The sequence below is a fragment of the Paroedura picta genome, chromosome 1 (assembly GCF_049243985.1).
Source record: "Paroedura picta isolate Pp20150507F chromosome 1, Ppicta_v3.0, whole genome shotgun sequence".
Lineage (NCBI taxonomy): Eukaryota > Metazoa > Chordata > Lepidosauria > Squamata > Gekkonidae > Paroedura > Paroedura picta.
Window position 1 is genome coordinate 23,909,910 of NC_135369.1, and position 10,068 is coordinate 23,919,977.

At 53.7% G+C, this 10,068-nt stretch overlaps 1 protein-coding gene across 27 annotated transcripts in view; it reads right to left on the reverse strand.

Annotated features, from left to right (window-relative positions):
- The window catches only part of NRXN2 (neurexin 2), a 444,528-nt gene extending 434,680 nt beyond the window's left edge, over positions 1 to 9,848 (reverse strand). For all 27 annotated transcript variants that reach the window (XM_077327760.1, XM_077327722.1, XM_077327706.1 and 24 more), the window contains exon 1: positions 9,604 to 9,848. The gene's annotated coding sequence lies outside the window, so the exon portion shown is untranslated. The remainder of the gene's footprint in view (positions 1 to 9,603) is intronic.
- Positions 9,849 to 10,068: the final 220 nt, after the last annotated feature.

The window sequence follows — 10,068 nt, forward strand, 5'->3', positions numbered from 1 at the left end:
GTCCCAGCTTCATCTCAATCCCAGAACACTGCAGCTTTCTCCAAAATTCAATGCATTGCAGGCAAAGCTGTCAGATCCAGCTCTAGGGGCTTCATCTGAGCCAGAGTTCATCAGGGCTGAGCTCCGGAGCCTTTTTCCCCTCCTCGCCAAAATCCAGGGTGTCTTTGGACAGTCATTGCCTCCTGGGGGCTTTCCCCTGCATGCCTCCTCCCCCCCCCCCCCCGCTTCGTTCCAACAGCTCTGCTCTTCCTAGTCTTTTGCCACTGCAAGGACAGCCTTTGCCTTGAGCACCAAAGCCCACACGCCTGTTTCCGGGGACACAGCGTCCTAGGACCAGCCCTCTCTCCAGCTGGGATCACTCTCCAGCCGCCCCCCAGGCAGCTGTGTCCTTTGCTGATCTGCACTCGGCTCTCCCCACTTCCACCCACTCCCAAGCAGAGTGGCAGCTAACCACAGCCAGCTCCCTGCAGCCAGCGCCAGCACAACTGGGTCAGCTCCCCAACACCTGGCGGGTGACCCAGCTGCAACCTCAGAGGCAGACAACAGCCATGGCCCACTCCAGACAGCTCCCAAGAAAGGCGGTCACAGGCAATCTGGGCGCTCCGCATTCCTTACAACCACTGCCTTATTACCACCCTGACCCTTCCCCAGGCCTTGCAAGACTCTCTCTCTCTCTCTCTCACACACACACACACACACATACACACACACACTATAGATTTGTAGCCAAAGGGTTGACTGGCTGTTTCACATGCCCATATATGCTGCTGCCCTCTACTCAGTGTTCTTAGCCCCCCATCGGATTCTGTCAACACGGCCCCTTCAGCACTATTCCCACTGAGGAGACCCTGCATAAGGTTCTTCTCCCAGCCAAACTGACCTCTCTTCAGATTTGCAAGGGGCTGCTAATGTTCTACGGATGACAGCTTTGCCCCTGAACAGTTAGAATGTTTGTGAACAACCCATGACGTGACATTGCAGCATCTCTGCCCCAGTTTAGGAGGTTGATGGAAAGGAGAATTGCCAGCCAGTTCTTAATCTATACTACTTTTATGAAAATCGAAGGGACAACTGGCTATTCCCTACGACACCCTAGTCAAGCTATAATGATGGCTATAGATAATGACCCTTGCTGTACGTTTTGAGCAGATTTTTGCTCTGGAGCTTGCCTTTGCATATTCCAGGGCTGAACCCTGACATCGAACTAGCAATAAAGATTGCCTTTGGGCATGTGCAGTTTGCACTTCTGCAGCCAGCCTCCACCCACACATAACTAGAATTAGAGAGCAGGGCTTCCATCAGGCGGGCTTGAATTTCAGCACCTTTTTATTTTTATCCCCTGCTCTGATGCTCAGGGCCTTCTTTTACTCAGCTCCACATTAGGGTTGCCAACTCTGGGTTGGGAAATACCTGGAGACACTGGGGGTGGAGTTGGGAGTGGGCTGGATTTGGGGCAGGGAGGGAGCTCCGTGGAGTAGAATGCTGGGGAGTCCACCCTCCCAAGCAGCCATTTTCTCCAGGATAATTTATTTCTTTAGTCTGGAGATTATAATTCCAGGGGATCTCCAGGTTCCACCAGGGACTGGCATAGAATCATAGAATCTAATAGTCTGAAGGGACCTCCAGGGCCATCTCATCCACAATGTCCTGCACAATGCAGGAAATCACAACTCCGTGCCTACCCACAGTGACCCCAATTCCATTCCCCAGTGATCCCCACCACCACCAAACATCTCCAGCATCCAGCCTGGCCTGGAGGAAATTCACCTACCATCCCACAGTAGCAATCAGCTATTCCCTGGGGATGCAAGGAAGGGCCACAAGAGACAGACACTGGCACATCCCTTCCTGCCCACCCACTCACAATCTTCCTAAATTCATAAATTCGTTCCAACATTCCAACCACACCTTCCCATGGCTCCACCCACCCAATGTTCCTTCTATCTGGTCCATTCCAGCTCCGCCCACAGATGTCCATTCTATCTACCAAAATGGCCAAACGGACCTTCTGGTGTGCCCCCTCCCATCACTGGGCTGCGTGGAATGAGACTTCTTACTTCCCTCTCCTGCTGCACTCCACTGCTCTCCTTCCCTTGAAATCTGGTTTCTGAGGGGGTCTGCAGGAACTTTGCTATGGTGGAGTGGGAGATAGATTCAATGGGAAGGAAGAACTGGTGGCATCCCTACCTCCACAGCCTTTTTGCATTGCACCTTGGGAAGTAAGAAGAAATAATAAAGATAGCCATGAGCATGTACAGACTGCTTTCCCCATCACCACTAAGTGATGCTCATATATAGGATAAGGGTAGAAGGAAACCCAACAAGCCCAGGCAGGTATGGGACCCAACATTACTCAGGTGTCTCCCAGCATGCCCTGGAGAGGATAGTCCTGGCTAGCCCAATCTCATCCAATCTCAAAAGCTAAGCGGGGTTGGCCCTGGTTAATATTTGGATGGGAGACCACCAAGGAAGTCCAGGCTTGCTACACAGCAGAAGTCAATGGCAAATCACCTCTGAACATCTCTTGCCTTGAAAACCTCATGGGGTCTCCACAATTCACCTGCAACCCGATGGCACTTTTCGCCCCCACCAGCGCCACCTTGCAGCACCCAATGCACAGAGTTGCCTTCAGGCACTCTCTCTAGGACAGTGGCAAGGAGGCTGGCACAAGATTGGCAGAAAACCAATGGCCAGAGTCACCAAACACAAAAGCAATAGCCAGTCCTCGCATGGATCTGGACCATGTGCAGAGAAACCACTCGAGTAAGTGAGCCAAGCCAGATACTGGAAAGAAAAGCACTGGAAGGTCTCTGTTAAGCAGCGGCTCACAAAACCTTCAGCCCCTTTCAAAATATTCCATAGCCAGGACTGCTGATTCACTCCTAGTCAACTACCTGACTGCCCCTCCCTCAAGCTAGGGGCTACTGAGTCCCAAAACTGGGCCTTCCATCTACTTGACCTTGCAGCTCAGAGTTCTTTGTGGGAGACCCAGCAGGACAACGAAGCCTCAACAGAGCTCATGGGAATCCTGCAACCACCAGGCAGGGAAAAGAGACCTCCCCGAATGAACACTGATCTCCAGACTCCAGAGATCAGTGCCCCAGAAGAACCTGGTTCCCTTGGAGGGTGGGCCCTATGGCAGCTTTGGTGCCTGGGCTCTGATACCCCGTTGAGGTCTTGCCCACCCCTGGTTCCATACTCAAATCTCCAGAAATATCCCAACCCAAATCGGCATCAAAGGAAGATTCCTCAATTTCTGCTCAGATAAGGAAGGGGCAGGTATGGGGAAAGGCAAGTACACACACACAAACACATACAAACTTGGTATGGGGTGCTTTCTACCAGGAAGCTCTGCTGTGCAGACCCACTCCTACCCCCTGGGATGAAAGGGAGCTACAGAACAGCAATACTGCCAGAAGTCTGATCTGCCTCTCTCTTTCCCCAAACCTAAACCAAAACTGGACAGGAGGTGAGAATCTGAACTGAGATAGCCTCTCCATATAGCTCCAGTGCTCTGTCCACACAGTATCCTGATTTATTAGAACTTGGATGAAGCTGAAGGGATTGGGAAAGCACCTTCTGTTTGAATTTCTGCCTGTCATGGTACACATAGAAGCATAGGAGCCCCACAGGAAGACAAACTGGAAACCACCTGAGAGGGGGCTGGACTAGGGGGTTGGACTAGATGACCCATGAGATCTCTTCCAGCCCTATTATTCTATGATTCTAGAACAGGGGTAGTCAAACTGCGGCCCTCCAGATGTCCATGGACTACAATTCCCAGGAACTCCTGGGAATTGTAGTCCATGGACATCTGGAGGGCCGCAGTTTGACTACCCCTGTTCTAGAGGATTGATAGGGATGCCTGTCCCCAGGTGATCAGCTTGGTGTAGTGGTTAGGAGTGTGGACTTCTAATCTGGCGAGCCGGGTTTGAATCTGCGCTCCCCCACATACAGCCAGCTGGGTGACCTTGGGCTCACCACGGCACTGATAAAGCTGTTCTGACCGAGCAGTGATATCAGGGCTCTCTCAGCCTAACCTCCTTCACAGGGCGTCTGTTGTGGGGAAAGGAAAGGGGAAGCGACTGTGAGCCACTTTGAGACTCCTTCAGGTAGAGAAAAGCGGCATATAGAACCAACTCTTCTTCTTCTTCTTCTGGGACTTGGGGATCCCCTGGTTTTCCGGCTCATCTCCAGACTAAAGTGATCAGTTCCCATGGGGAAAATGCTGCTTGGGACTCCATAGCATTCTGATCCACTGAGGTCCCTTCCTGCCCTAAATCCTGCCCCCTCCTGGCTCCACCCCCAAAGTCCCCATTCCCAACCCAGAGCTGGCAACCCTTGATCAATAGATCATTGTGATGACAAATATTGGCTTATTTCAGCCTTGATGGTCTCACTACTTTGTCTTGGGTCAATCAGTCTCTCTGGCTCTGCCTCAGTTCTCCTATGAGTAAAACGGGAATAAATACTGGGACACAGTAAGCGTTCTCCCGCAATGGATGTGAGAACAGGCAGTCTTTTTAAAAACCTGCTTTTACATTAAAGGTGCTATGTAAAACGAATAAAGGAGATCGCTCTGTTAATAGATTTGGAAGGCCCTTTCACCCAGCGTAGACGGTGACATACATTCCACCCTTGCAAATGAAAGATAATTTGCAGCCCAGCAGCCCAGCACTACCTGTCAACTCTCTCTCGTGACAAGATTGGGTTTTTAAACCAGTTTGCAAGAGCAGGTTCCAATCCATGCTTGCGCAAAGTAAACAAACAAAACAACTGCCGCAAATCATATTTCAGGTGCCCAGAAAAACACACACACGCACACATGCACACATACAATTCAATTATAGCCAACCCAAGGGCTTATTTTGTGTATTTTTCTTGCCGCAGGGAGAGAAATTATTCATGTAAAATTTATCTGGGCCAACACTTTAACCCACTCCAGAAGAGGACACAGTGGTCTGAACCCACAGAATGACACGTCTTGAAGAGCCTGAAGCAGACTGGAGGGTCAGGGGTGGGTGGGTGGGTGGCGAGACACTCTTTTCATCATGAGGAGCTCTCAAATGTTCCCGTTTGCTATGGTGGTGATTTTGTTTTGTAATTGGAAGGGGGGGGGAGAAAAGGGGGCGGGAGCCTTGAAAGAAGACGAAAAAGCAACCAGGAAAGAGAAATGTGCAGGCACCATAAATTAAAAAAAAAAATACCTGCAGCAAATTAAAGAAAGTTAAACTCTGGTGTGAAACTCATAAGGGGGAATGATAAGGAACTGCAAGAGAAGACGAAATTCTCAAGAGGTTTGCGCTGCCATTTCATGTGAAGTGATAACGCCTCCTTGAGAGAAATACTCCAAGGGGAAGCTCTGTAAACTATTCAACGGGAATAAAAGTTGATATATGTGAAGAAGAGGAATCCTTTCGAAATATTTCTCCTCGGTCTCCCAAAGCAAATTTGCAGCAAAGTTCCAGGGCTGACCCAAGATGTCCCTATTCCTCAAGGATGAAATCCATGCGCAATCCCCCCTCCTTGTTAATTAGCATTGGACACAGCCCTTGGGAAAATTCTCCTGCACAATCCACACAGCAATGAGATACACACACCTGTTTGCTGCAAGGGAGCTTGTTGCGCAGGAAATTCTTCCTGTGGCTTGGGCCCATGAGGAACCCCCTGAATCCCACTTGGATGGCCAGGCCTTTGTGCACTGAGGAGAGGTAACTGCTGCTAATACAGTTTGTACAGCCATTAAAAAAATGCAATGACCCTTTTATAATCTGTAATATGCAATGCTATGAACTGGCTAGCCGGATCTCATCAGATCTCAGAAGCCAAGCAGGGTCAGCTTCGTTAGCATTTGGCTGGGAGTCCACCAAGGAAGTCCAGGGCCAGTATGCAAGGGCAAATCACTTTGGTACATCTTTTGCTTTGGAAACCCTCCATGGGTTGCCATAAGTTGACTGTACCTTGGTGGCCTTTTACACACAAACACACAATGCACAATAGCTTTGGAGGTGGGTCACCACTGTTCGCATTTTAGGATGTGAAGAAAGACAGCAGAAGTATCCAAGGCACGGGTAGGATTCACGCACCAGTTTCCCAAATGCGAATCCAGCTTTCTCGCCACCTTGGCCACACACCCTCTCTCCCCTCCTCTCCCGAACCCACTGTGAGTTCAGCCCTTCCACAACAAAAGCATTCCGGCCATGGCTGTTATTTCTTCTATAACAGGAGAAATGCCCAAATTGCTGTGTAATCTATAAAGAGGCAAGCCAGATCCTGGGGAAATTTTAGCCCATGAGGAAGGATTGAACACATGGTCTTATTATACATGCACGCGCACACACACACACACACACACACAGCCTCAGAGAGTTTAGGGCACCTTTTGAGTACATGTATTCGATGACCTGTTGCATCACTTCTAGTGCTGCATCACTTCTAGTGAACCAAATTTGCAAGGATTATTTATTTAGGCTGTTTGCACCCCGCCTCTCCTAGCACATGCTGTGTCTTACAACCGGAGGCTCCACAGGGCAAATCCCAAATTACACTTAAAGGACGGGCTGTGATTCATCTTTAGTATATTGTTGGTTAAAAATCAATGCCCTTGTGCTTGTGAAACAAACCATGAACTTCATACCACATACATGCAAGAATGAACACTGTTTATCACCCCATAGCCACACATGGGATCTTTCCCCTTATTTGGCTTTACCCTCCATAACTCCTGTTATAATCCTCCTCCAAAAGTGGTTGGTGTGTTACAAATAGGACTGTGTAATTGTTGCACAATTGTTCTGCCTTTCTCAGCCTCAGTTCTTCTGTTCTGTGAAATGGGAATAAGGTGGGCTCTTTGCATAAAAGCTCACAAAAATGCCTGGGGGACAGTATAGTGGGGGGGGGGGGTTTAAGGCTAGAGTGCAATTCCTAACCGAGCTTCATCCTTCTAAATCCAATGGGCTCAGAAGGGTGTGACTCTGCTTATGGCCGTGCCAATAGAGACTTCAGGCCAGTCGCTCTCTCCTCACCTGCCAGCCTGCAAGAACAAGGTCAGGATTGCAGAGCCGGCATGATAAATCGCATCAGCAACCGATCTGAGCATCCCATTGCTCGCGTGCCAAGAGGTTCCTCTCGCATGGGCAGTCCCAGCAGGCTGCCTCGCCTCTTCCCTGCCACAGGAATGCAGTCGCCCCACTGAACAAAGCAGGTCTCTTCCACAGGAAGGAGAAGAGCTGGGTGGTGTTCTCCACATCAGCAGGTTCTCACTGCATCCCGGGTCCAGATGTTGCGCTCCACAGCAGCATGTCTGTGGCACATACCAAAGGTGTGGTCCATAAAACTTGGAAAGACCTCTTGGGCTCCCATCTCTGCCAGGGTCCCTGGGGCGGCAAGGCAAGGATGCAGCAGGTGTGTTCAGGGGGGGCGGCCCCACACCTGAGCTGCTATAGGAGTACCTGGCGCTGTCATTTTTCTTCCCTGTGCTTCCCTCGAAAACATATTTGTCATGCTCTTTTCTCCCACTGTCTCCCTTCCCTTCCTGCCAGCTGATCCCCTGCAAGCCAAGGATTCTTCTTGGGCTAACGAAGATCCCTTTGGCTTCTTCATAAAAATTAATTAGCACCATCGAAAGTGATGGCTTCCCTCTTTGGAAGGGTTTTTTTCCCCCCAGCGAGAGAATCATCTAGCGGTTTTTATTTATGTGCAAGGAGGGAGAGCGGGGATTTCTTTCCTCCTTTTCATCCTAAGGAGCGGGCCTTTTGTGAATAAAGCAAACCGCTCATCATCAAAAATAATAATTTATATATCATGGGGTGCGATGACAGTCTTGTTGATTTATCTTCTCAAAAACCTTTCCCTCTTCAGACAGGCATTAGGTGGCTACTGATGTTGTGACAGCCTTTGATGGGGAAGGGGGGTTGTGGGGAGATGGAGGGTCCACAGACCAGCCAGGTGAGACGCTGGCTGGGCTCGAGTAATCCACAACAGCAAATTAATAATATAAACGTCTGCAACACGCAAGGAAGCAAAATTCCCAGCTCGCTCGCCAATGCTGGGAGACCCAGGGCAGGACGGGTCCTTCTGCCCCCCTAATCCTATTACCGTGGGGGCAAATGGCACCTCCAGTTCTTCCCAAAGGGTCTTTCTCCCCCCCCCCACCCCAACATCCCCATTTCTAAGGAGCCTGGAAGCCTTCTCGCTGCATGACAAAAAGCTTGGGAAATACCTGTTTCGCCAGAAGCCATTCCTGGATTTGGGGGGCTTGCCTCCACACCTCATTCTCTGCCCCCCCCTCCCCGCAGCCACCAGCATAGCTTCTCATCCCTACAGCCGGCAGGACAAACCCCTCTCTAACCCCCACCCCACCCCACACACCCCCCCCGAATCCATTCCTGCCAAACTCTGGGGACACAGGATCGGCAAGGAGAGGGGGGGCAACGTCAGGGGAAGAGAGAGGGGGGGGGAATATTCCATATGCAGCCACGTCTCTCCCCACACAAGGAAGCCCCGATATTTACGAGCTCAGAGCGAAGTGCCAACCGCCGTGCAGGGTTTCTTTTCTGCGATTTTTTCTTCTTTTTGTGTGTGTTTTTTCCTCACGCCTTTCATTTTTAGAACCTCGCCTCCCACCCCCACCACCCCCCCACCACCAGCTACACGCTTGTACAGCAATGCTCTTTCCTCTGTCTGCCTCCCTCCCTCTCTCTCTCTCTGTCTCTCTGTCTCTCTCTCTCACACACACACACACACACTCCCGAGCAGTGCAGAGTCAAACCGCGAAGCCAGAAGGTCTGTCACCCTGCAGGCAAAAGCGCACCGGGGGAGGGGGAGGGGGGGAGAACAGCTCCCCCCGGAGATTTGGGGGGCTGAGACAATGACAACATCTGGAGAAGGGGGAGGGGGCGGCTAGGACGTCGGAAGCCCGGCTGGCCACTGCTTGGCTACGGGGGCGGCCGGCCCAGGCGTGTGTGTATCGGGGGGGGGGGGAGCTGGCCGCCTCGGGGTCCGTAAGGGAGGGAGGGAGGGGGGGCATTGCGGGGCGACCCTCCGCGCTGGGAGTTTCGGGGGCGGGGGAAGCGGGGGGGGCGGGATGCTGCCAGAGCCTGGGCGAGCGGGAGGGGGGGGGGCGCTCGGATTTGGCGCCCGAGGAGGGGAGGGGGCTGCGAGAGCCCCGGGGAGGCGCAGCCAGGAAGGGAGCGAGCCCCGGCGCCTTGGGCGGAGGGAAGCCGCCAGCCTCCACCTGGGGAGCCAAGGCGTGCCTGGCGAAGCCCGCGCCTGCGGAAGCCCGGAGACGGATGCATGCGGACAGCGGCGGAGCAGCCAGGCACCCACCGCCGCCGCCGCCAAAATGTCCTCGGCGCTGATCTCACCCCGCCAGGGCTGCGCGGCGCTCCCCCCTCCCTCCCTCCCCCGTAGCAACTACGGGAGCCCACCCGGGAGCTGCTACCGCAGTCCCCCCCCTCCCTCCTTCTCCCCACCCCCCAGGCGCCGGGTGGGCGGCAGCAGCCCCCAGCCCAGGCAGGGCCGCGCGGAGGACGCCCCTCCCCACCCCCGCCCAGCCCAGCCCAGCCCAGCCCAGCCCGCCGCAAGGGCGCCGCCGCGGGGTACCTGCCGGGCGGGGAGGCGGGCTCCAGGCAGCCGGAGACAATGGAGCGGGCGCCGGGGCTGCCGCTGCTGCTGCTCGGCCTCCTCCTCCTCGTTGTCCTCGTCCGCGTCCTCCTGCTGGCTGCCGCCGCCGCTGGTCCGGATGCCGGAGGCTGCCTGGCTGATGGGGGTGATGATGATGATGGAGGAGGAGGAGGAGGAGGATGGCGCTGGCGGGTCCTGCAAACCGGAGCGCCCCACTCGGCCGCCAAGCGCCGCCCCGGCTCGGCCCCTCCCGTCCTCCCGTCCCTCCCTCCCTCCCCAGCCCAGCAGGGGACCGGAGCGGGCTGGCAGCGCAGGCAGGGCAGGCAAAGCGGGCGGGCCGGGGAGCCGGGTCTCCTGCACCGCCCGGGAGCCTCGCAAGGCAGGCAGGCAGCCTCCCCCCCCCCCCGCTCCAGCTCCGCCTCTCAACGGGGGGGGAGGGGAGGT